The 27,701-nt window shown below is 46.3% G+C and overlaps 1 pseudogene; it reads left to right on the top strand.

The window, feature by feature from the left end:
* The first annotated feature begins 11,515 nt into the window (after positions 1 to 11,515).
* On the top strand, positions 11,516 to 11,606 carry LOC115869600 (annotated as a pseudogene).
* Positions 11,607 to 27,701: the final 16,095 nt, after the last annotated feature.

Below are 27,701 nucleotides of genomic sequence, written 5' to 3'. Positions count from 1 at the left end.
CCGGTGGATTTTGCAGAATTGTAGAACATGAACCCTCAGGCATCTTTGTTGCTTGTTTCTTTCAACAAGGTCAGATGTTGACAGACTCAGCAGACAAAAGTGGAAACTTGTCGCTTCTCTGAGCTGACTTCAGGGTTTGGGGCTGCAAATTGCGCTTCACCCTACCTCCCCACTTTCCCTGCAGTTCCATCTCCCCCACCCCACTATTCTCCATTTGAAAACAACCCTTGGGGACCCAGGTGCCACAGTAGAGTTAACCATCCGGGACGTTAGACTCTGTCCTTTCTAAGTATACGACATCCTTCATAGGCCACCCCAGAGCAATCTGATTTGTAAACCCCAGGAAGTAAAGGTGATTCTCCCTTCAGGGCACCTGTCGCAGGTAAAAAAAGTGAAGTACTTCCATGGACTTCCGGCGGAAACACCGAGTGTGAGGGCAAGCACCTAACTGCTGTCCCAAGATGACGGACTTGGAAGGCATCAATCAGCCTTTGATTCAGACCTCTAGCTAGGAGGGTGCCCAACAAATGGCAAGGTAAGACCACGTGGGTTTGTTATGTTCATCCTTTCTTTGCTTTTTTATGACGTATCTCGTCCAGCAGGCATCGCGCTGCCTTAGTAAATGAATGTGACTTCCGCTGTTGGCCCGTCTCCAGCCCTCATTGTGTGCATGAACAGTGCCCGGTCACTTAGGGTTTTAATCTGTACATGTCAATAACCCATGCGTTTTAGTCTAAAGAGCTGCCTTATACATAGTTTCCTTTTCTCAACAGCATTTTAATTCTATACTATTGGTTAAATCCATAAATGCTATCAATAGAATGAGCATATGCCCAGTGGGGTTGATTTATAATGTTTCTCTGTAAAAGGATAATTGCACCCAGGGCATAGATAAACCATAGATATAGGAATGGGGTTTGAGCTTTCACTTAATTGTCGTCCTAATCTATGAATAATTAATTAGTTCTTCTGACATGGCCCTCATGAAGAGTCGACTGAAGATATGGGTGCTATAGCAAGTGTGCTGAAGTTATCTGATGGTGCCCACCTCACAGAAAGAATAGTCCGCAGTCTTAAAGGCGTCTCTTCACACAAGCAGCCATCTAAGTGAGATGTCCGCTAAGCCAAATGGAAGAAACACATCAGCCTGTGTGATGCAAGGATTGTAAATAATAAAGGCCAAGACAGACAAAGGAACTATATTAGAGTTCAAATTTTGAGCATCTGGTTTGCAGAAGGCTATGAATGACAGTGCAAGCCCAAAATCCATTTGCAGGATCCTCATGGGGATTACACCTCTAGTGAGTGCCCTCTGACCGTTGACCAATGATATGAGTAGTCTTGCTATCAGACAGAGCACATTGGAAAATGGATTGATGCACATGGAGTTAGGTTAAAATATAACACTTTATCATCTGTTTTCCCTTTCGACCCATTTAAACATGTATTATTGGATTGCAGCTTTTCTATGTTTTACTTTGCTGTTGTTGTGGGGGTGGGACATGGACGCTATATGTTTTTCTTTATTTGAAATGCAGGATAGGTAAAATTATAGAGGTAGTGCGTGGATTAATAGGAGAGGTTGGGGGAAATGGGGAGCTAATAATAAGTACAAAAATGAAAATGTAGTTTTCAAATTGATTGTGGTTATTATTGCACAACTGTGTTTAATATGTTCAAGCCATTGAATCATGTGGTATATGAATTACATATCGTTAAACTGTTCAAGTTTCTAAATAAGTCAGGAAAATCTGCCTTTGGTATCTTTCATTCTGTAAGTTAATATCTCTTTTCTACCACCACCAACCCCAAACAAACAAAAGTAGAAGTAAAGGGTGGAAAAAACATAAAAATAAATGTGAAGTGTAAGCATAAGAGCCTTTTCTTCAAAGCCACAACCCTTGTTCCTGTTTCTTATTCTCGCCTCTGTGTCTGTCTTTTTTACTGTCTCAATTTGTATGTATCTTCTTCCTCCAGATGGCAAGAAAATGGGGGGAAAGTTTTGCGTCTTTCTTATCCTGTTGCTTATTCATATTTAATAGCAACTTGACTTGAAAGGAAGAGAAGAAATATGAGAGATGAACTTGAAACTTTTGCCCTGGCGGGGGTTGTTTGTTTTAATTTCAGGGTCTATTTTTTGTTGTTGTTTCTCTCGTTGTTTGTCTCTATTGAGTTACACTTCTAATAAGTAGTTAACATTATGCATTATCTGCTCTGCGTCAATGTGCCAAGGTACTGAGACATCAGGACATAATGATTTTATAAAAATCATTAGAGTCTTAACATGAGTAATATGGAAAAATAGATAATCAACCCAACCCAAAACCCAAGTCAAACCTACTGCCAGCGAGTAGATTCCAGCTCAAAGGAAGACTACAGGACAGGGTACAACTGCTTCTTGCGTTTCCCAGACTCAGATCTTTACCAGAGCAGACAGCCTCATCTTTCTCCCAAGGAATGGCTGCTGGGCTTAAACCAGAGACTCTTTGATTAGCAGCAAATTCCTACTCCAGGGTGCTTCTAGGGAGCTCTATCATTTAAGATGGCGAAAGCCAATTCACGTAGCAAAGCAAAGGACAACAGAAGAATGCATTTGATAGAGCTGCAAGACACTTGAGAAACTTTCTAGAAAAGCCTCCCCACAGAAGGAGGTTGGAAAGGAAGACACCGTGAAGGGCTGCTCTACCTTACCCTCGACCTTAGGAAAGTGACTGCCTACGAATGCCTGCCTCATAGGGTTGCTGTGTAAATGAATAGGACAACCCTGCAAATTAGATCAGTAGCAAGAATGCAAATGCTGTTGCCTATCTTAACAATTATTGTTAGTTGGTTCCGACGATGGGTGACCTTGTGGATAACAGAATGGAATATTGTCTGGTCCAACACCCTCCTCATGATGATTGGTAATTTTAGACCATTGTTGCAGCCATGCATGGTTTGAGTGGCTTTCAAGGCTCTACTGAACTATATTCTGTTGTTACCCCTGAGGTTTTCATTGCCTCGAGTTGGAAGGAGATCTCCACGACATGCTTCCTTGTCCATCTTAGTTTGAGAGTCCTGCTGAAACCTGCCTGCCATGGCTGGTCTTTGACATACGTGTGGCATAGCTTCCAGCAACATAATAGCACTAAAACCACCTCTCTTAGTGACTGCTAAGAAATCCCACAAGTGGATGACTGTAGCCAACAACAAAAAAAGAAATTAGCTTGTCATCGTTTAGCAGGCTGCATAGGAATCTAACTTCGGGGGACTGGCTCTCGGGGAAGGCGTCCTTGCTCTGTTGGGTCTGGAGGAAGTTCCTCCTCTTGTTTAGCTTCTCTTCCTGGGTGTTCTCCTGGAAGCTTGACCTCTCTCTTCTCCCATCTCTGTCTTTCTTACTCACTTGTTTGATTGCTTGTAGATCCAAAAGAGATAGAATCAAGACACATCCTACACCTCCCTAGCTCATTAATATAACAGCGAGCGTTCTCAAATGGGATTATAAGCATGGGCATGGGATTTAGGAGTTACAACACATAATTTTGTGAGGGCACAATTCAATCCACAACACTACCCCAGTAGGGTCAACTGACATGTGTGCTAGTAATTACAAAACATATCATTCTTATTATTCCTGGTAGTGTAGTGGTTAAACATTGGGCTGCTAGCCACACGGTCAGGAGTTCAAAACTGCCAGTTGATCTGATGCAGAAAGAGGAGGCTTTCTACTCCCATAAACACTTATCATGTGTGGGGAAAGGAGGGCCCCCAACAAATCATCACTGGTCTGGTAGGCGCAATTGTACGGCGATAATAAGTAAAGATTATAGTGAAGTCATCGAGCGCATGAGAGATAGAAGAGAGATTGAAGTAATGGAGTTGGACTCAATTCATGGTAGCATGCTCACCACAGCCCCGCTTGGTGATCCTCATGGGGAGACCCTGAGTCCAGCTTTATTGCTAACCAAGGCTTCTCACTTTTTGAGGGTGTGATTACAGGTAACCACACGTCACAGGAAGGGGCAGTACAATAGACATACACATAATAGGAAGGGGATGCACGATAGGCATGAGGGTGACAGGAAGGGGATGAGCTAGGGGTGTGCACGTAGGAATGGGAGGGACTAGAGGTATACATGTGACCAGATGGGCCCATCCTAGATTCATGATGGCAGCCTAACCTTGGTCACCCTTGGGTGGGCTTGGCCTCTCAGGGGTCTCCTACAAGGAAACAGTCAACTACTATTCTTATCAGAAGGGAGTGGGTCCTACTTGTTGTGGGATAAACAGTGGTGACTGCTTGCTCTGGATGACTGATAACCCTTAAGGAGAATAACCCCATATCCACTTCTGATGACCTCCGAGTGTATAGTCATTGGCAAGCAGCTAAGTTTGGCATATATTTGGGGGAGACAACTTGGGAGAAATCCTGGTTTCCCACACTCGTGGGCAGGGGGTGTGGGGGATGAAGTGCCAATAGAACTATTATTTTTTTTAATCAAAAACAGTTACAGTCTTAGAAATCCTCAGGGGCAGTTGTACCTTTTCTTATGGGGTCAACTTTTCTTGATATGATTCAAGTATTGAATTGCGGGATGTGTGGATGAAGTGCCAATGAAGCTTTTTTTAAATTCAAAAACAGTTACAGTCTCAGAAACCCTCGGGGCAGTTCTACCTTGTCTTCTAGGGTCACTCTAACTGGGACTTGGCTCAGTCGCATTGAGTTTGCTTGTTGGCTGTTTTTTTAAGAGTCCACATCCCTAAGCGTGTTGACGGAGAACTAGCTGCCCTGATTCCCGTTTCTGTGTTTTGAAGCCTCTGGCCTGTCTTCTCACAAGTGACCTGGCCAATGAGGGGCGCACAGGGTCTGCTTTTGTGAGATTTTAGCTAGAGGTTAAAACACACTCTATGGTGTTTAGCGGAGCAGAGTTCCCACAACAATTTGGTCTCTTTAAACTTTCTGAACTTGTGAAAGCTAGTTGACCTCTACGAGCCTCAGTTTCCCTATCTCAGTGAAGGACATGATGTCACAGCTTATTGAATATTACTAAAAAAAAAACCCCTTCCAAACTCACTGTCTTCAAGTCAGTTGAATCATGACCCTATAGGGCAGGGTAGAACTGCCCCTGTGGGTTTCCCAGACTGTAACTCTTTATGGGAGTAAAAGGCCTCATCTTTCTCCTGAGGAGCAATTGGTGGTTTTGAACTGCTGTCCTTGCGGTTAGCAGTGGGTTAGTGACCCATCATCCCCTCAGGGTCCTATTGAATATTGAACTCACTGCCTTTGAGTCAACACTGACTCATAGCGACCCATGGTGGATTTTTCCAAGACTGTGGCTGTTGACGGGAACAGAAAAGCCAGTCTTTCTCCTGAGGAGCTGCTGGTGATTTCGAACTGCCGACGACCATGGGGATCACAGCTCGAGGAGTTACCGTTATACCACCACAATGGCTCCTCTACTGAATATTGGTGAGACTGAGACACGTTCAAGAATGCCAAGTGCCACCAAAGCACCAGTGCTCAGCTGGTGGTGGTCCTTCCTATTGGCGTGGGCAGAGAGGGTAATGCTGACTACGGAAGCTTGAAGGACATGCTGGAACCGTCCCTTACAAAAGTGGGGTACAGACACTGACACAGAGCCTGTCTTGGAGGAAGTCATCAGAAGTGGGAGAGCTACAGACTGATGGGGGGTGGGGCAGAGAGAGGAGAACGGAAGGGTCGTGCGCTCTGTTTCTTCGTGCCTGCCAATGTTAGATTTGCTCATACTCTGAGAAATCCCTGCTAGCCGTCCTTTTATTTGCTTACTTTTTTCAGGAATTGTGTTTTGAACTCTGAGTAGTAGTGATACCACCACCACCACCACCACCACCCTCCCTGAGATGAACTGGCTCAGTAATCCAGAGGGAGCTACCAGAAAACACAGCCAAATGAACATTTCCCAGCAAAACCAGACCAGACCCAGGATTTACACTTCTTTGGAAAGAGCAAAAACATTTGCTTTCCACGTCATCCGAATGTTTGCAGCTTTGGTGCCAAACCTAACACGCTACACCCCGGCAGACGAGGCCGACTCCAGGCCAGTCCCGCAAGTTGGGGAGCCCGAGGTTGGGGAGCCTCTGTCCACATAAATCACAACAGCTTCACACTTGGTGGAGGAAATGAGCTCAGGGAAATGCCAAGTGTGATTTTGAAAAAAGAAAGAAAGAGATTGACATTCCAATAAAGTAAGCTCTTCTACCCTCTGTGTACCCCTGGATCCCTGGAGATGTATATATTCCAGAAATAGCATTACGTTCACATTATAGTCTTGGTTCAAGAATAACAGACCAGGACTCTGTCTCTCCTCTCACGACCAAAGGGCGGCTCTGACCAACGTCCAGCATTCCTCCACGGGGGGAGTCTACGCCATGTTCCTATTACTAATAAGGAGAAGTCATTGCCAGGGACATGTGTGCACGGACTGCACAGCCTTGAGGACACAGAGAGGAAAAAACTCCGTGGCACTTTAAAGGGACGTCAAACGCATTAGGCTCAGCCAGCCGGACTGTACAGCGTCCCTTGGGCACAGGAAGCAAGGGATGGAGAAACAACAGAGGGGGGTTGTACTAACCCTGGGGAGATCAGAGCTCCATCCCTTTTGAATGCCCATTCACTCAGTGGTCAAGGGTCAATTGATCTTTGCCTCTACCCAAACCCCAATAAGCTGTAAAGATGAAGGTGCTAATGTTGCTGAGACTTGGAGATAAAATGTTGCAGAGACCGGAGAGGACTCTCTGGCTTTCTGAAAGACTCGGTAATGTTTGGAAATTTTCAAAAAGTCTCTTGACGAATGGCGGATGGAATGCCCCTGCCTTGTGTGTAAGCTTCATGGTAAGGCCCTTGTGTTCTTTTCTTCTTATCCATGTAATTAAAGGAGGTTGGGGTGCGGAGCAAGAGAGAAGCCAATTTCTCAGACCATCTTCACACTGCCCTGCTTTGTGGAGGACTATCGGCAGTGAAAGTCAAAGTGTAGCGAGATCTCCCAGTGTAAGAGTTCCACCTCTTTCCACACCAGTCCAGAAAATGGCTGAGGGCCAGACGAATAGTGAGAAGGCATCGTAAACACCCTACAAGAAGAAACCAAACAGACATTAGAAAGAAAGAAAAGAACAACATGGATGTCTGAAGACTGACCATGCTCTTGAACATGCGCTTAGGTGCCTTTGAGCCCGTTCGGACTCATGGTGACCCTGTGGACATAGAGCCAAACACTACCGGTCCTGTGCCGACCTCATAATCCTGCTTATATTTGAGCCCTTGATGCAGCCACAACCTCAATCCATCTCTGGGATTGTCTTCCTCTTTTTTATTACCTTTCCACTTGACCAAACATGATGTCCTTTTCCAAGGATTGGTCTCTCCTGATAATATGTCCAAAGTACGGGAGACAGACTCCCCAGCCTCCCGTCTAAAGAGCACTCGAGCTGGACTATTTCCAAGACAAGAGTGATTTGCTCACTTGGCAGTCCACGGTACTTCACCTGCACCATCATGCAAATGCACAGATTTTTCTTTGGTCTTCTGTATTCGGTGTTCAACTTTCACATGCATATGAGGCAAATGAAGCTCCATGGCTTAGGTCAGCACATCTTCATCCTCAGAAAGTAACACTCTTGCTTCTCAGCACTGTAAAAAGGTCTTGTGCAGCAGATTTGCCCAGTGCAATGTATTGTTTGATTTCTTGATTGCTGCTTCTATGAGCAATGATGGTGGATCCAAGCAAGATGAAATCCTTGACAATTTCAATCTTTCCTCTATTTATCATGATGTTCCCTGTTGATCCAGTTGTGAGAATTGTTGTTTTCTTTACATGGAGTTGTAATTCATATTGAGTGTAGCAACCTTTGATCTTCATCAGCCAGGGCTTCAAATACTCCTCACCTTCAGCAAGCAAGGTGGCATCATCTGCGTATCAAACACTTAATAGTTAAAAATATTTTATCCAATCCTGATACCACATTCTTCTTCATATAGTCTAGCCTCTGATGATTTGCTCAGCATATAGCTTGAATAAGTATGGTGTACTTATTCACATCTTTTCGGATTTTAAACCATGCAACATTCCTTTGTTCTATTTTAATGCCTGTTCTAAATTCAACTTGAACTTCTGGCAGCTCCATGTCAACATACTGCTACAACCATTGTTGGATGATCTTCAGCAAAATTTTACTTGCGTGTAATATTAATGATATTGTTCAATAATTTGCACATTCTCTTGGGTCACCTGCCTTTTGCATGGGTACAATCTCTTCCAATTAATTGGCCAGGTCTTCCAAATTTCTTGGCACAGGGGAGTGAATGCTTCCAGTGCTTCTTCAGCTTGTGGAAACATTTCCGTTGGTATTCAGTCAATTCCTGGAGCCTTGGTTTTGGCTGATGCTTCCAGGGCAGCTTGGACTTCTTCCTTCAGCACCATTGGTTCTTGATCACATGCCACCTCCTGACATGGTTGCATGTTGGCTTCGTTTTACTCCTTCCTTCTTCTTTGGAGCTTTCCTGCATCGGTCAATGTTTTGCCCATATAATCTTTCAATATTTCAACTTGAGCTTTGAATGTCGTCTTCAGTTCTCTCAGCTTACTCTCTACCGAGCACATTCTTCCTTTCTGGTTTCTAACTCTAGGCGTTTGCACATTTCATTATCACACTTTACTTTGATTTCTGGAGCTACCCTGTGATATTTTAGGGTCAACTCTTTGACTCCCTCATTTCTTCCTTTTGCTTTAGCTGCTCTATGATCAAAAGGATGTTTCAGAGTCACTTCTGACATCTAGACATCTCTGATCTTGCCCTTGTTCCCGTCTTTTTCATGACTGCTTGCTTTCTTCATGTATGACGTTCTTGATGTCCTCCCACAGGTCATCACATCCTCAGTCATTAGTGTGCAATGTGCAAAATCTGTCCTCCAAATGTTATCGAAATTCACATGGGATATACTTAAGGTCATATTTTCGCTCTCGTGGATTTATTCTAATTTTCTCCAACTATAGTCTGAATTTACATATGAACAATTGATGGTCTGGTCCAAAGTTAGCAATTGGCCTTGTCTTGGCTGCTGGTACTGAGTTTCTCCATCATCTCTTCCCACAGATGTAGTCAATTTGAATGCTGTGTATTTCATCCGGAGAAAACAGAGTGTGTAGTCACAGTTTGTGTAGTTTTTAAAAAAAGGTATTTGCAATGAAGAAGTCATTAGTCATGCAAAGACCTGTCATGTCATGCAAAGAAGGTGGCATATGACCAGCTTCATTTCCATCATTAAGGTCATGTTTCCAACCACTGTTCCTTCTTTTTTGTTTCCAGTTCTTGCACCCTCCCTAATCATCAGCAATTCCCACTGCATCTTGAGTGCATGTTTGCTCAATCTCAGAGGGAAATAGTGGGTAAAATTCTCCAATTTCTTCATCATTAGCTTTAGTATTTGGTGTGTAAGTTTGAAGAATAGTTGTGTTATCTGGATTTCCTTATCTCCTGTCACACGTCATGGTACTTCAAGGCAGATCTGGAAATGTCCTTTTTGATGACAAATGCTATGCCATTCCTCTTGAATTTGTCATTGCTGCCATAGTAAACCATATAACTGTCTGATTCAGAATGACCAACACCAGTCCGTGTCAGCTCACTAATATCTAGGATATTGATCTTTATGCACTTCATTTTGTTTTTGATGACTTCCAATTTTCCTAGATTCACACTTCATACATTCCAAGTCCTGATTATTAATAGATGTTTGCAGCTGTTTCTTCTCATTTAAAATCATGCTCCATCAGCAAACGGAGGTCCTGGAAGCTTTATTCCATCCACATCATTATAATTGACTCTACTTTGAGAAGGCAGCTCCTCCTTAGTCTTCATTTGAATGCCTTCCCACCTGAGGAGATCCTTGAGCATCGAACATCTAAAAAACTGGAAGGAGTGATGGAATAAAGGACCAGACAATTTCAAGAGACAGTGCTCCAGAAGACAAAGTAAAATATTACTATGAAATGTGCAAAGATCTGGAGTTAGAAAACTGAATGGGAGAATATTTCTAAAGCTGAAAGAACTGAGGAAGAAATGCAAGCCTCAAGCTGAATTATTAAAATACTCTATGGGCAAAATACTGAACAATACAGCAAGTATCAAAAGAAGAATGAAGGAATGTATGAATCACTGTATCAAATAGAATTAGTCAAAATTCAACCTTCTCAAGCTGTCGTGTATGCACAAAAACCAATAGTATTGATGGAAGAAGTTGAAGTGTACTGAAGGCATTGATTGAAAACAAACTCCAGGAAATAACTGATTATGAATTGAAAAAATCTGATGGGATGGTGGAAGCACTTAGTTTATTCTATGAAATTAGTAAAGAAAGCCAACTACCTGGAAAAGATCTATATGTGTGTCTATTCCAAAGAAAGGTGGCTCCATGGAATGCAGCAGTGGTTATAAGTTGGACTGCTAACCACGAAGTCAGGAGTTCGAACCCACCAGTCACTCCATGGGAGGAAAATGAGGCATTTTACTCCTGTGAAGAAGTACAGTCTCAGAAAGCCACAGGGGCAGTTCAACTCTGCCCTGTAGAATCACGATGAGTTAGCATCAACTCAATGGCACAGAGTTTATTTTGGGGTGTGATCATTAATATCACATCCAAATAAAATTTTCTTGACGATAATTCAAAAATGGTTCAGTAATGTGTCTACAGGGAGCTGCCAGAAATTCAAGTGGATTCAGAAAAGAATGTGGATTGAGGGATATTATTGCTGACAACAGATAAGTCTTGCATGAAAGCAGGGAATACCAGAAAGATATTTAGTTGTGTTTTGTTGACTATGTAAAGGCATTCAAATATATGGAACTGAGACTAAGAATCCCAATGTACTTAATTATGTTCATGCAAAGTTTGTCCACAAATCAAGAGGCTCAAAAGGAACAAGGAGGTGTTTAGAACCAGTGGTTTAGAACCAGGGAAGGTATGCGTCAAGTTTGAATCTTCTCACCATATTTATTCAATATGTATGCTGAGCAAATTGTCTGAAAGCTGGACTGTATGAAGAAGGTGACAGAAGAACTGGAGGAAAGCTTATTAACGACATTTGATATGCAGATGATGTGACGTTGCTTGCTGAAAGTGAGGAGTATTTGAAACACTTGGTGATAAAGATCAAGAATTGCAACCAGAAATATAGATTGCAGCTTCCTGTGAAGAAAACCAAATTACTCGTGACTGAACCAAATGGCATCATGATCAACGGAGAAAAGACTGAAGTTGTCAAGGATTTCAACTTGCTCTGATCCACAACCAATGCTCATGGAAGAAGCCGTCAAAACAAACAAACAATGCGTCGCATTGGGCGAATATGCTACACAAGGCTTCTTCAGAGTGTTGACCCGCACTCAATTGCCTCCTCTCCTATGCAGGTGAGAGCTGGCCAATAGGTCATGAAAACTAGCGAAACATTGGTGCATAAAATGTTGACTACATTTCTGTCATGGAAGGCTCCTTAAAAGCAACAACACTCAAAGACGGGTGCAAGAATAAATTCCCTTTGCAACCCAAAACTCATTGTGCAGTATGAGTTTTGATACAGATAAGAAGGGACATGTCAAAAAAAGAAAAAAAAGCACCGACGGTGAGATTTCATCTCACACACACACTTTGGTCATGTTCTGAGGAGTGTCTAGACCCTGCAGAAGAACATCACTCTGGATAAAGGGTCAGGGAAAAAAAAGAAGTCCCTCAATGAGACGGAGTGACACTGTGGCTGTACCAATGGGCTTAAGCACAGACAATAGTGTGAGGACGGCGGAGGACTAAGCAGTGTTTCCTTCTGTTGTCTACAAGGTCATGGAGTCAGAACTGAGTACACAGCACCAAACAACAACGTTGTTGGGGGACAAAAAGAGGGAGAAGTGGGGATGAGGTAAACATTTCTGATCTGTGGAGAAAAGGGCACTCTGGTTACTGTGAAATAAAGAGTATTCTTAAGGACATAGACTATATATATGGCAGATGTTTAGCTTACTACTTATACCAGTCCCTATAGTATCCTCTCTCCATTCCTTTCTATGAAGTTGAAAGCCACACTTCCCCTTTGTAAGTTGTTCTTTTAAGTTATTTTTACATTATTTTATAAAATATAAGGTATGTCCCGGACCGACTGTCCTTAAGTTGATGTCGACTCATCGGGATTCTACAGGACAGAGAACTTCTATGTAGTGCTTTTGAGACTCTACATCTTGGAGAGCCTCATCTTTCTCCCACAGAGCAACTGGTGGTTTGAACTGCCAATCTTAGGGTTAGCAGCCCAGTGGCAAACCCACGGCACCATCAGGTAAGGTATACTTATTTTGAGAGATATAAATAATATTACATATGAAGTATGAAGCTTAAGATGTCCCATCATACACTCCAATCTCACCCACCCTCTCGTTAGCTAGAAGATGCTCACAACATGCCCATCCAATGAGAAATGTTGCTCTGTTCCTGTGCATATCCATACCAGATGTTGATTTTTAAAAATTGGGATCATACTAAACACATATTGTTGTGTGACTTCTCTCTTTCACTTAATGAGTTTCACTTGTGAGTTGAATTGTACCCCTCAAAAAACAGAGATGCAAGTCCTAACCCCAAGGGTCTGTGAAAATCGGTCTTTGCAGATCGAATCAAGTTAGGATGAGGTCATACTGGAGTAGGATGGACTGTTTGATCCAATGAGGTGTCCTGAGCACGGGCATGCACACATACAGAGAGAGAGAGAGAGAGAGAGAGAGAGAGGAGGGAAGCTGATGTGAAGAAACAAGCCACATAAAGGGAGAACACAATGTCCCCCTGGTCAAAAATTAGAGGGATGCCTCAAGCAAGGTCAAGGATTGCCAGCAACTACAATAAGCTAGAGGAGAAGAGCCTCTTCTGGAGCCTTCCGAGAGAGCCTGGCCCTGCTGACAGCTTCCCTTTGGACCTCCAACCTCCAGAACTGAGAAAGAACAAAGTTCTGTTGCTTCAACTCACCTAATTCGTGCCATTGTGTCACAGCAGCCTGAGGACACGAATCCGATGGTCGTCAGTGGACAGTTTACAGTTTGCTAGTGGTTTTTCTTGCTTTAGAGTCCTGATCAGACACTACACCTTCCAGGAAAGGTTTCCCGCCAAGTTCATCCCCTGTTTCCTTCCATGAGCGATACCATGGTTGTTAGACCGGCTTGACACAAATCCAGGGACATTTGAATATGCATAGGAAAGAGCCTTATATAAAGAAGTAATTGTATATAAGGGAAACAGTCCAGATCAAGTCCATAAGTCTGATATTAGCCCATATGTCCACTACTAGTCTATAAATCCCTCTTCAGACTCACGCAGCACATGCAATGATACTGAATGCAGGAAGACCACAGGCTGATGGGTGAAAAATCTTGTGGATCCAGTGGGTTTGGAAGCATCTCAGTGCTGGCGAGGGTCCTCATGTGGCCCCTCAACAGGAAGGTGAAGCAGAGAGAAAGTGTGTCCCACCTCCAGGGAGAAAGAGAGGAAACTCCCAGAATCCTCATGAGAAGGCCATGCCCACCAGGATGCATCATCAAGCTGTGACCTAATTAACAGGCCAAACTACTCCCCTTCACTCTGCCAAAGTTGACATGAAGTTATGTAACTACCACCATAGTATTGAATTGACGGCTTTAAATCACCCAGAGATACCAGGGTGGAAATAGTGAGAGAGTGGGAGTGGCCTGAGGGTTACTGCTTAGGGAAAACTACAAATGACGTAGAGTATAAAGCCTCTGGGTGATGGAGAATGTGGAAAAGGCCTTCATAGAAGGCTAGGCTGGCCAGTGTATCGGTGAAGCATTGACCTTTTGATTCACATGCTTTTAAAGTTTTTAAATTTGTTTTCCATTCAAAAAGTTAAAACTTGTCCTCCCCAATGCTGGCTGCAGTGTACGAGTGGATCAAAAATTTGGCCAGCCTCCCGCCCCGCTCCCCGCCTTCATTTAAAACCACTTTTGTCATCGACTCTGTTATGAAAGGAAAAGCCCCGCAATCCTCTTCTCAGGTTCGCTTTTTAGGCTTTCCTTTCTCTACAAAATTCTAATAAAGTGGAGCATCACTGGACCAGGGACCTGCTGTGGTCCGATTAGATTCCACTCCTGGAGACGCCGCGTGCTCAGAATACTATGGCTTCCCTGAGGTTCTCAGTGGCTGGTTTTCTTCCCCCAGAAGTAGATCACCAGGCCTTTCTTCTGAGGCACCTCTTGGCAGACTAGAACCTTGAACCTTTCTGTGAGCAGCTGAATCGTTTTCACCAGCCAAGGATTCCATTGAACCATCTAGCCTACCGGAAACAGTTTGCTTTATACCAGTGGTTCTCAACCTATGGGTCTCGACCCCTTTGGGGGTCAAACGACCCTTTCACGGAGGTTGCCCAATTCATAACAGTAGCAAAATGACAGTGATGAAGTAGCAACAAATATAATTTTATGGTGGGGGGGGCACCATAACTAGAGGAACTGTATTAAAGGGTCACGGCATTAGGAAGGTTGAGAACCTATAACGTAAGAGCAAACCTAAGGCTGATGGAAAAGGACCAGCCAGAGGTTTTTAGGGAGATGTCACCCAGTTTGTAGTCACATGATCTTAGGAGTGTTGTAGTTTTTTTTGTACCAAATCCAAACATTACAATATAAATGGCACAGTCTCATGGCACCAGGCCGTCTGTTCCAGTGGAATGAATTCAATGGCAACTAACACTAAACAATGCCTCTACACCAAAGAATCTACAAGAAGACAGTGCCCATGAGCAACCCCTAAACTAGATCTACTGGCGGAGACAGCAGCTAATAGTCAACATTAAAAATAATAATAATACTAAGTAAAGTGGGTCGCTGTGAGCAGATAGGAGGACATCCCACGTGCTGAAAAGCAATTCCTTCCCATCTGTTGCCAACCTGTGTCCCTTGTTCAGATAAAGGCATCTTGTGTACAAGAAGATTTTAAGATAAGGGGGAAATGCTGTGGGGAAAATAAAGGTATGAAACTATCACCACTCAGCTTTGCCTTCACATAGATTTGTTACTGTTATTCTAAAGGAGTTGGTGCTGCGGAATGAGTTTGGGGCTGCTAACTACAAGGTTGGTGGTTCAAACCCACCAGCCATCCCACGGGAGAAAGAGAAAAGAAGCCATCTGCTTTTGTAAAGATGTACAGCCCTGGGTACATACGGAGCAATTCTACGCTCTCCGCTGAGGTCCCCTAGAGTCCGAAGCACCCCGATGGCAGAGGGATAGGTTTAAGTTATCAAGTCCAATCTGAACATGGGCACCGTCTGTTTGCAAAGCAGAACTGCTCCGTAACCAAAAGCCAGACTCACTGCCGGCAAGTTGATGCCGACTCACAGCGACCTCACAGGAGAGAGTGGACCTGCCTCTGTGGGTTTCTGAGATTTTACGGGAGTAAAGTTTAAATTCTAAATCTTGGCGGGAGTAGAAAGTTTCATCTTCCTTCTGTGGAGTGGCTAGGGGTTTCCTAATGCTGACTTTGTGGTTAGTCACCCAGCCAGGGCTAAGAACTGCTCCACGGGGCTACTCATTCCGTAAGTGACTTCTGAAATTCTCCTACTGGAGCAGACCCACGGGCATGCACTGAGAAGGGTGGATTAGACATGGCTCAAGCACACGGCCCCCTGAGTACAGAAATTGCATGCGAGAACAGGAGTGCAAGGCTGTGAGCTTCTTGGCTGTGAGATTCCCTTCTAGCCAGTGTCTCCGCAACTCTCACCAGGTGACCAGGTAAGACTAAACAGATGAGAGGTGCTTAAAGCCTACCAAGGAGCTCCACAGCTTGCTACTCATGTAAATTAGGTACTTGGCCTTGTGGGTTGGGGTGATGTAAATGAAGTGCACGAAACCCTAATGGCTGCAACAAGGGGCTCAAGCATGGGGCCGATTACGTGGGTGGCACAGGGCTGGGCAGCGAGCGTTCCTTCTCTTGCGCATGAGGGGCCCACTCAAAGGCACCTACCCACCACCACAAGAAGTTGATTGAGTTCTTTAAGAGAGCAGCTAACCTGACAATGACTAAAGAGATGAGAATAAATAGAAAGGAGTTACACAGGGTGACTTCCAGTAGGTGTTGAAAATGGTGTTGCGTGAACCTGGGCAAGTTACGTTATCTTCCTAAGGTCTTATTGCCTGCCCTATAAATGGAGAGAATGATGCTCACGCCTGTGAAGAGAAAAGAGGCGATGTTTGTAAACCGTTTGGTAGTGGTGTCTTCCACCGAGGTGCCATTTTTAAATGAAGGGCTGAAGGCAAACAAGCAAATGGGCAGCTATGGTAGCAGGTAGTTCCCGTTGCCAGAGCATTAAAAAAGGTGCCTCGAGTCTATTCGGTAGCTGAAATCGTCAGGATAGGGTACTCTATGAATCTGTTGAGAAGGTGATATGTAATAAAATTCTTAAACTATAAGTATAAACTAATACAGAAGAAGTTATGGGGAACAAATACTAAATGAAAGATGAAGGCACCGCATGGATGAAGACTCTCCACTAGAGGGCGCTAGAAGGCACTGCCTAGCAATGAAGCTTTCATCACTCCCATAGCATCTCCCCATCCCTCCATCCATTGATGGTATGGAGACGACGTGTGTGCAACTCTGGAGCTAGAAGCCGTGCTGCTCACATGCGAGTTCACAGGATTGCTCGAGGTGTGCAGGTTTCAGCAGAGCTTACAGACTAGGAAGACCTAGGCAGCCATAGAGGTGCTTCTGAAAACCATAATAGCAGGTAATTAGGAAAGCTGTGGACACCCTTTGGATTGCTACAGAAGGTTGTCTGTTGGATGCATTTGCTGAAAGAGGAGCCCCCTCGGTCGGAAACCACTCACAACACACGGCAGCCCCAAGAAGGGACCCGAGCAGGCCAGAAAAGCGGGAAATGGTGCAAGAATAGAAAGTCTCATCTTTCTCCTATGGAGCGGCTGGTGGTCTTGAACTGCTGATTGTGCCTGCGGTTGGCAGCCCAACTCATAACCATGATGCCACCAGGGCTCAAGGGTGGGTTATATATAAGGTCACTTCGAGCTCTAAAAATCTCAGCCTCCAACTTCAGTAGAGGCATAAACTCTACAGGTTACAGGTCTGAAATAGCTCTGGAAAAGAAGTCAAGAAGTCAACCTTGGGAAGGGTCTTCTATCACCAAATGGATTTGTTCTGTGAAATAGCCCACTGATGATAGCTGTTTGTTAGGGTGCAGTTGATTATGTGAGCGGCATGTATTTTCTTTCTGCACATGAATTAATGACACCCAGATTTACCATCTACCAGTTAGACTGTAGTCAAATCTTCCAATGAGACCCAGGAGATATTTTCATTCTTAAAACCAGGGTCATCTGGATGTGACACAGCCCAGTTCCAAACACACAGTTAACATTTATTAACGCCAATTACAATACAGCATTTGTAGACCTATGAACATATCCAAGCATGCAGGAAACTAAACAGTCTCTATGTACATTGAACTGTAACTTGCAAATTACAAGAAGTATATTCAGATGATGTTCATGAGATCCGAACCCCAAAACAAACTCACTGCCAACAAGTAGATTCTGACACATAGCCACATATACCACAGGGTAGACCTCTCTCTGTGGGTTCCCAAGAGTTTACAGGAGTAGAAAGCCTTGTCTTTCTTCCAAGGAGCAGCTGGTGGTTTCAAACAGGTGACCTTGCAGTGAGCAGCTCAACAGGCCCATTATAATAAGGATTTTTTTTAATTGTGATCCTCACACAATACTGCCGCACTCAGCAGAAGAACACTTTTCTTTGTCTTATACCATAAAACCTGTGCTCAAAAAGTCCTGAATAGGCTTCTTCACATGCACCAGCCATGGAAGTGATGCCTCATTCATCTCCTTGGTGCAAAGATGGCTTCAGCATCTGCTGTGCTCTGTGACCTGTACTCTACGTTCTCCTAATACTGTATCTGGAGGATTAATCATCATAATCACACACCCCCGGCACTTAATAACCATCTCGATGGCTGATCTTAAGAAGCAGTTCACCAGGCCTTTCTTCCCAGGCACCTAACCTTTCCCTTAGCAGCTGAGCACTTAACCCTCCGTGCCATGAGCAAGTCCCCTCCAAAAGAGAAGCATCGTAAGCGGAATGCGGTAACCCAATGCCCCTCTCTAAAGCAGCTGAGCACAGCCCATGGTAGTGATGTAATCTGTTGTCCATTTGATACTATTAAGAGTGAAGGGGTGGAGTTTAGCCTGTCAATCAAGTCGCAGCTTGATGACCTCATTTGGAGGTGCTAAGGAGATAAATAGCTCTCTGGAGGTGGGACAGACACACTCACGCTGCGAGACATTCCTGTTGACAAGACACATGAAGCCCTGGAGCAGGAGGAGCCACGTGGAGACCCCTGCCAGCACTGAAAAGCTTCCACTGCCACTGGATCCCCAAGATTTTCCACCCACTAGCCTGTAATCTTCCTGCATTCAGTGTCATTGCATGTGTTGTATGAGTCTGAAGAGGAATTTAAAGATTGGTATCGGACATGTGGGCTAATTTCCAACGTGGGGACTTTATCTAGACTGGACTTCGATGTTTTCTCAATATTCAATTGCTCTTGTATATAAAGCTCTTTCTTATACAAATATGAGTGTCTATGAATTTGTTTCTCTAGTCAACCCAGACTAACACACACCCCTTCTTAGGAGCTCAAAACTCACTGCTATCCAGGCTATTCCAACTCTTAGCCACCTTGTAGGACCGGGTGGAACCACCTGCGCCTCTGACATTGTAACTCTTTACAGGAGTAGAAAGCCTCGTCTTCCTCCCGAAGGAGAATATGAGAGTTTCGCTATTCCTAACGATATCCATTCAGCTCAAGAATTCCTCATTCTTTCTCACCCTCTTCCTCGGACGGCCTTTTGTTTGCACAGAAAGAGAAAGAGCGGACGTCAAACCGGTCATTTGGTTTCCACTGATGAGTTTTGCGGGTTAAGCGGTTCGCTGGCCAGCAAGTTAGGGACATTTGGCAGGTAGACAAGGATGAATCGTGGCTGGATTTTTGTCTCACTGGTCCCCCTGCCCCAGTTCCTGATGAAGATGGAGAGTTGGCTGAACAGAGAGGAATTTCCTGTATCTGCATCTTCTGAGCGCTGGTTTCTGCCTGACTTTCTGACACCCGCGTGCTGCCAACGAGGTGCTGCTTATAATCAATCTGTTCCAACACTCAGCAATTTTTAATTAACCGATCGCTGTTCCAAGAACCAACATCAAATGTGCTCGCGATCTTTCATGGTGAGGCAGAAACCGCTGGGTAGAGGGGACAGGAAATAGCCCTGCCCCCAACTCCTGCTGATCACACTGAGCTGAGGCCAGAAACACCCCATAAACCCTTGGGCAGTCATTTATTAGAAATCATGTCATTGGGATGGAAACTGCCACGGTACAGCGGCCTCCAGCTGAGCCCAGACTACTGGACAGGGGGCGGGAACTTGCATTCCTGCTCGGCTGGGCCCTGCTCTACCCTGCTGATGAAAAGTTGCCTAGACTCCCACCAGGCAGAGAGAGGCTGGTGGCTAGCTCCTTAAGTGATCCAGGTGGGAAGTGTTTGTTTTGTTTTATAACTCAAAAAATGCTCGGTCTTTGTTTATTTGTGTTACTTTTTGGTGCAGAGAAGTAAATTCAGAAGCTGCAGCAAATGGCCTAATGGCTTTGCCATCCACACACGTTTCAAAAGGAGAGGTGCAAACGGGAATGATTTTGCATCATTGCGCTTTAAACACCTTGGCGACTGAAAGCAAAACAGAGCAACGGGCCTGGGTCTGAAGTTGTGTCCAAGTTCAAATGGATGAGCTATTGGTTCTTATGACAGAAGGGTGGAGGATATAGATGTGGTAAGCACCACGCCACCAAAGGAAAACGGAGCGTCTGAGCGCATACCGATGGGGACAGGGAAGTTGCAGGTGGGTAGGTTGCAGGTGTAGACATAGGTGAGAACAGAGAGAGAAGCCACTGTTAAAAACAAAAACTGCCTGCAGGTCGATTCTGACTCATAGTGCCTCTGTGGGTCAGAGGAAAACTGCCCCTGTGGGGTTTGACACTGCCCCTCTGGGTCTCAGAGGCTGTAACCCTTGCCAGAGCAGAAAGTCTCATGTTTCACCCATGGAGCAACTGGTGGAGTCAAACTTCTGACCTTGCAGTTAACAACCCAACTCATAGCCCATGATGCCACCAGGGCTCGGTAGAAGTACTTATGGGTATGTATAAATGCAAATATATGGACACCTATATATTTGGAAGACACAAATATGGATACTCCTCAGACATAACCAAATGCCTTCCAACATTGGTCTCCTGGTGTTGAAGGTTTAGGACCCTAGCCCCAAGCAATCAACGTGGGCATAACATAGTTCACAAAATTCATGTTCTGCATTCTAGTGAAATGAGAAGCACCCCTGGCCCTGAAACTTTATGAGTGTCCATCTCAGAGCATCTCTTGCCAGGAGCAAAATAGTAAGAAGATGAGCAAAAGCTCAGAGAAGAAACAAATCTTCTCAAGCCACACTATCATCTATCTGAAGACCAGAGGAACTAGATGGTGCCCAGCCACCACCACTAACCCTTCTGATCAGTGCCACAATTGCCGGCCCTAGGTAGGAGGGGAGAAAATTGTGAAACAGAACTCAAATTCCTATTGTTAATATTTTTTGTAAAAGGGGGACTTTGGATCAGATTCTGTTGAACCACACCAGGCAAAAACAATTCAAATGTCGTCTGTTCCCAAGAGTTCATGCCTCTACCTTCTAAAACAAAGCATTAAAGAACAGAGCATTCCCTGAGAATAGCAACCTGAGATAGACTTTACACCTAGCACCAAGCCTTTCCCTTTCCCTCACCTTTGGGCAGAATAGCAGAGAGGCACACAATCTAAGGGCCATTATCCCTAAGACCAGTACCCTCGTTAAAAGCCAGCAGTAAGAAACCAAGAGTTGCCAGTTACTCAAGAGCAAAAGTAGGATGATCAAGGGGCAAGGAAACCAGGCCACTGGGAAAAGAACCAACGGTCCACAGTCGAAGACCGTGCACGACACGGAAGCGCCTGTGTGGAGAGAGGATTTAGACACACTGTGATAGGGACCCTTCACGACACAGAATCATCAGGTGGACACTATCCGGCCAGCAGTTTCACTTGCTGTGTCAACTTGACTAAAAACGCAAGAAAAACGCACACTTTTTTAAAGGTAGAACTGTGGGCTAATTGGATAGACACACGGCATTTGAATCGGTTTTACCTGGGCATTCTGCTCCCAAGTGAATGGATTGAGAGCAAACCAAGTGTGTGGCTTGACACCTGGAGGTGTTGTTACCCAGTGACCTGCGGATGAGCCTCCTCTACCTGCGTTAGTGGACAGACCTAGGCTTTTCCACTTCCCCCACGACCTTGTCAACCAAGTGCAAATCGCCCTTCCACCTGAAGGGATCTGCGAGGCCAACTGGACCTCAGAGAACTTCGCAACGAAACGGACGGACGTGAGTGTGAAACCCTGCCTGCCCTTCTCAGTGTGAGACTCGCAAATTCCATTTCACCGTCGCTAAATTGGCCGAGGAGCAGACGGCCCCAAATCGATCCATCTAAAATGATAAGCAGGAATCGCAGCACACGTTTTCTGATGGGCCTGGGAGTCGCTTCGGTGGGTGGCTCTAGACAGGGCTGTGTTAAAGTTGCATCGGGTCTACAGTCATCTGAGGGCTTACCTGGGGCGGGAGGATATCACCTTCCCAGACAGGGGGACCCCTGACCTGGTCGCAGGCAGGAGACCTCTGTTTCTCCCTCCGGGGCCTTTTCACAGGCCACTGGAATGTCCTCCAAGCCTGGCAGCTGCCTTCCCTCAGTGGGAGCAATTCAAGAATGACACAGCAGCAGACGTGATGTCTGTTATGGACCAGCTTAGAAATCACACCGTGCAACCCAGGTCCCACGGGGATGACACTACACGAAGGCACGGATCTCAGGAAGCAGCGGCCATGGAAGGCCATCTTGGAAGCAGCCTGCCACCCGTGCCCTGAAACAGAGCTCCGGAAATGAGGGACGTGCAATACGGAGCACCGAGTACCCGCTGCCAATGAGTCAGCTTCTTCTCAGAGCAACCCCGTGGGACGGAGTAGAGAGGCGCCTTGCTGTTTCCAGAACGTGGACCTGCACAAGGACGGCCACCTTCCTCCTTCCCCAGAGGGGCAGCCGGCGGGTTTGAACGATCGACCTCGCAGTTAGCAGCCCACAGCTTGGCCCACTATGCCACCAGGGGGCAGCCAACAGAAGCCATCATTATTACTCTTAAAGTAGAACACCATAACCCCAGTTTAGAGCATATACAATTTTTTTAAAGAAACTGATAAAAAATATTCATGTTAGGACAACTTTCGTTCATTCAGCAAATATTCATTGTCTACCACACATCAGGGACTGTTCTAGGACAGCACAGCAGAGGAAGGACGCAGGCCATTACAGTAGACATCATCAATAGGTAGGTTCTATGGCGGATTGGAGGGTAGGGCGCGCTAGAAGGAAAGGGAGGCCACGTGGAGTGACATTACAATTGTAGGTGCCGAACTCATGGTGACCCTATGTCTGCACAATGCTGCTCTGCCTGACCCGTCCTCACCCCGTTCAAGTGTCTAAGCCATGGAGGCAGCCGCTGTGTCCATCCACCTTGTCAAGGTCTGCCCCTCTTTTGCCGCCCCTCTACTTTGCCAAGCATGATGTTCTTTTCCAGGGACTGACCTCTGCTGGTGCTGTTAGAGAACGGCTCTCAGTGCAAACGCTCTGAGAACATGCTTAGAATTAAGAAAATCCTGCTCATCAACTAACTTTTTATTCCCCCTCCCTGGGCCTCAGAAAAGGACTGTGCGTTTTGGCAATGCAACCGTGGGGCAGCGTTGGCCACAGGAAACCAGCTTCCTGGGCCTGAGATTCACCTTCCGGACCCTCTCTGAGGCCCCTTCAAGATTGTATGGTCTGGATTTTGATGAAGCAACACCTGAGGGGGGAGGCCAAAGCCGAAGCTTCCAGAAAGTGGATACCAGGTCCCGGGTTCCCAGGGAGGGGCCCTTCTCCTCTCATCTCCTCTCCAGCAGCTAGGTGCACAGAGAACAATTTCACGAATTAAGCAAGATCGTTTCAGACCCACAGACCTCTCTGTACAAGTAAAGGACGTGTGTAGAGGATCCCATAGGCCTTTCAACCCCCCATCAAAGTCTTGGCGAAGGGACAGGCCTGCTGACCATTTCTGGGGAAGCAAAGAAAGCGAAGCAGCTTCGAAGGAGAAAGACTGGGCTTTCTACTCCCATGAACACCCCGTCTCTGGACCTCACAGGGGTCCGCTCTGAATCGGCAGGATTCTCCCGCCCCTACACATTTCCTTTACTTGTCGAGAGGGGAACAGTGGGTGGGGGAGGTTCTGGATATGGGGGGCATGGACTCATCATCATTGTGGGTGCAGCCCTGGAAGTTAGTGGCCAGGCACACACCTGTGCTCCTCCCTCCCTGCTTAAAAGCAAAACAAAAAAGCGCAAAAATCCCACAACTGTGCAATTGAGTCCTGCCCATAGTGACACACTGAGACGGGCTGGTGCTGCCCCTGGAGGGTAAGGTGTAAAACATGTGACTACATGAACGCTGCAAATATTTACAGAAACAGGCTGCCCACTCTTTGTCTCGCATTCCCTCAATAGCCCAAGGAAGCTTAATTCGTCACGGCTCAGGGGCTCCTGCCGCCCTGCCTAAGCGCCCAATCTGTCTGTCATGACCCGCGGGAGCCTCCAGATGGCAGTCAAGGACAAGAAAACTAAAATTCCCTGAACTTGGTAGGAAAGCGCAGCTGAAACTCAGAAACGCTGGGATTAAAGCTGCAGAAACAAATAACACTTTTTCCCCCCAACAGTTTTATTGGCACATGACTTACATATCATACAATTGAATAGTTCGATCGTGCACTCATATCAAGGGGAATTGCATAATCACCACCACATCTAAGAGTGTGGCTCCCCTCCCCCACCTCCCACCAATGGTTGATTAGCCCCCAAAATTAGCTGTTCAATCACGATAGCCGCCAGTGCTCCCCGCCCCCTCCCGTCGTCAGTATTTACTCCAGAAATCCCCTTTCCCTCCCTGTGACCCATTTCCTGTTACACCTTGCATCAGTAAGATCATTATACCTCCTGCGCTTCACAGCTGGGAAACCCAGCAGAAAATAATGAAAAACCAATCGCACCAAGGTGGTGAGGGCAAGATCGTGTAAAGACAAAAATACCAATAAGGGGTGAGAGGGCCAAGACCCCCATCATCATTCAAGAAATTGTGTCATGGAACATCTAAGAGACACTTGCGCCCAGAACCAATTCAGAGCAAGTCTAAAGGGAGGTCAATGGGCCAAGCACCGAGTTTGATCCCTCATAATCAGGGTTACAATGCCCTCTGCCTGGAGGAGGGCTGGTCAGGACACCGCCTCTGGCCAGAGAGGATCTGGCAGCGCCTGGCTCAGTCACTTCACTACCGAAAATTCTCTGCAGTTGGGTTTGCGGTTCCCACCGTCCTCCAGAGCCTTCTACAAAGTAAGTGACAGATAACATTATTTTTTAGATTCCATGTCTTAAGAGTAAGTAGGGAAAATGCGAAGGGAAAGTTATCAAATAACCTAGAGCAGGAAATATAGATGGAAACATTTCTCTGAACTCCTAAACCTACGTACCTCAGCATTTTAAACCCTTGCCGCTAGCATGTGAAGTTGACTAGGGGTCTGTTTTCAGTCGTGCACAGTTACAGTACCAATCACTGCGCCTCGCTTTATGCATGTGGCGCCCTGGGAGCACTGTGGGTTAAGCGTTGCCAACTGCAAGATTGCATTTCAAATACAGCGGCACAGGAGGCCACCTGCTCTGCTAAGGTCACCGCTGTCCGGCGAGTGGCATGGACAGCATAGCACCGGGTTTGGTTTGTGGCTTTTCTGTCCTAGATCATGTTCACCCCCCACCCACTGTCAAGGATTCGATGGGGACTCATGGGGACCTGAGGGGACAGAGTGGAACTGCCCCTGTGGTGTTTCCAAGGCTGGAAAATGTGCCCCTCTTTATGGGAATAGAGAAGTCTCATCTTGTTTCCAGGGAGCGACTGGTGGGTGCAAACTGCTGACTTTGACCAATGCCCCGCCCCCTAAGCCACCAAGGCTCCGTGGTGAGATCCAAGGTCCTTTCCATTGTAAAATTCTCTGAATGAACGCAGCCATGTGCAGCCCCACATGGGCTCCCATATCCTAAAACATGATCCCATAGATTTGGACACAACTTTGTGTTCTGGGATGATCCAGCAGTATCTCCTGGATCCACTGCTTCCTAGGAGAACCTAACAGCCGCGGCTCCTGCAGACAGAACTGGCGCCTGAGGAGTCCTGGCCCGGCTGGAGAGGTGCTATAAACTGTGGCTGGACTGGACGGTGCTGACTCTAGTTAGGAGGGGCAGGGGGACCTGTGTGTCAGGGGTCCTCGGATGAGGCCATAAATCTTCCAGCCTGGCCCGGGATGTTGTCCTGGGCAGGGAAGGGACATTTTCCCCTCGCAGGGGTGCAGTAGAATGAACCCTGGCCTGCTTTCTGGGCATCCCCAGAGAGACATAGGGTGCAGAGCTTGGTGACAAGGCAGGGGCAATTAGTTCTTGGAACAGATTTATAAACAAAACGAGAGCAGACCTCACGTCCAAGGTTAGCCAAAATGGAGACAAGCCAGCTCTCTGACTGAGGCCATGGAGCCGGGAATCCAAACGGCAAACAAGGCGTGGCTAACTTTCTCCTGGCAGGTTTCTGACCCCAACCTCCTGAATATGCAGCTTCAGAGCGGGGCAGCCTGTGCTTGACAAGCCAAGGGGTTGGCTTATGGAAGTCCTTCTTAAAAATAAAATAGAAAAGAAGTTCACAAAAACCTAAATTCTTGCTGATGGCATGGACCCCAAGATAGTCCCTGGCCTAACGCCGCCCTCCCTCTGGAGATGCGCCTACTCAATGCCCCGTTGAGTCAATTCGGACTCAGAGACCCTGAGTGACTGGGTGGAGCTGCTCCTGCGACTTTCCCAGACTCTTTATGGGAGTAGAAAGCCTCCTCTTTCTCCTGAGGAGCAGCTGGTGGTTTCAAACCACTGACCTTGTGATTTGCAGCCCAATGGAACTCTTAAGCCCATGTGAAAAACAAGAAAATAGATAAATGGCCTTTCCATCCTGACTAGGTACCGTGGCTTCTCTCTGTTTCCCTTTGGCACAAGGATGGCAGTGTCCGTGTGTTCGCGACACTTCTGGGTTTGCCTTCGGGCTGCTTCACCTACTGCAAAGGCAGCAGTGGTGGTAAGTGGCAGAATTCCTACCTTCTTTGTGGAAGATCCTCATTCCAGCCAGTGCACTTCGTGTGGAATCGCCCCTGGTCTACCAGCAGGGTTGCAGCGGCTGTCAGTTCTGTTGTGAGCCACGGCAGAACGCAACGGCGCCCAGCCCTGTGCCGTCATCACAATGGATGGCACGTTGGAGCTCGTGGCTGCAGCCCCCGGGTCGGTCCATCTCTTTGACGCTATCCCTCTTTTGGAGGCTTGTGTGTTGCTGTGATGCTGAAAGGGCTTCCTTGGAGCATCAGGACTAAGACGAAGGAGAAAGGCCTGGCAATCTCTGCAAAGGAGCCCAAGAGAGCCCTCCCGGGACAACAGTCTGGTGCTGTTGTGCTCGGCATTGCCATGAGTCAGGGGCGTGGACAACAGCTAACAGCCACTGCACCAGCACCTCTCAGGGCCTCTGGTCCTCCACTGAGAACGTGAGCATTAGAAGGCACGCCCAGGCAAGGTGTGGCAAGCATGCAGGTGAAGGTCACACAGCAAAGGACAGCCCCTGGCGGTGCAGCGGTTCAACTAAGGGCTGCCAACTCAGCAGGGATTCTGCTTCTACGAGGATGTACCCCCTTGCAGAAGTGTAGTGGCCTTGGAACCCCTGGGAAGCCCCAGTCTGGTCCCCTCTCTTCCCTCTTCCTCAGACTCCCTCCCTCAACCACCTGAAGCTTCCAAAGAGCTGTTCTGTAGCAGGCTCTCCCACTAACACCATGCCCCCCCCCCCTTTATCTCCCCCAAGAGTAAACTCCTCCTTTGTCTTCTATTCTAGAGGGAACAGGCTTGGGAACATCCCTCCCTCGGCCGGGGAAGACCCACAAAACTATCCATACCAGCCGACAGCATGTACCTCACCACTTTCGGAGTGAAAGAATTACATGTTTGACTCATATGGTTTGACCCAGATGATGTTATAAATATCCAAATGATCCTTAGCAAGAAAAGATCCCCTGTTCTAGAACCTATGTCCCCAAACTTATTTGGCCTACTGCCCCCCTAACAAAAAAACAAAAACTATTACTCAATGCCTCCTGACAATTAAAAACTTCTATCCTAAGCCCATAAGCCAGGAGAGCGTGTAAGTAGATGCCTAGGCAGGCTCCAGATCTTTCTAGGAGCCCCTGTGGTAGTGTGCATATGCACTGGGCAGCAATCCCCATGGTAGGCACTTCGAAATCACCAGCAGTTCCTCAGACAAAAGACTGGGATTAGGCTTGAAGATAAACAAGTGGCCATTGAGCAGGGAAGCAACAAAGTCCACCTAGAAGAAGCACACCAACAT

This window comes from Echinops telfairi, unplaced genomic scaffold, assembly GCF_000313985.2.
Source record: "Echinops telfairi isolate 266 unplaced genomic scaffold, ASM31398v2 ScPeMD7_31;HRSCAF=116, whole genome shotgun sequence".
Lineage (NCBI taxonomy): Eukaryota > Metazoa > Chordata > Mammalia > Afrosoricida > Tenrecidae > Echinops > Echinops telfairi.
Note: the sequence above shows the minus strand (reverse complement) of the source record. Positions and strands in the feature narration are given on the sequence as shown.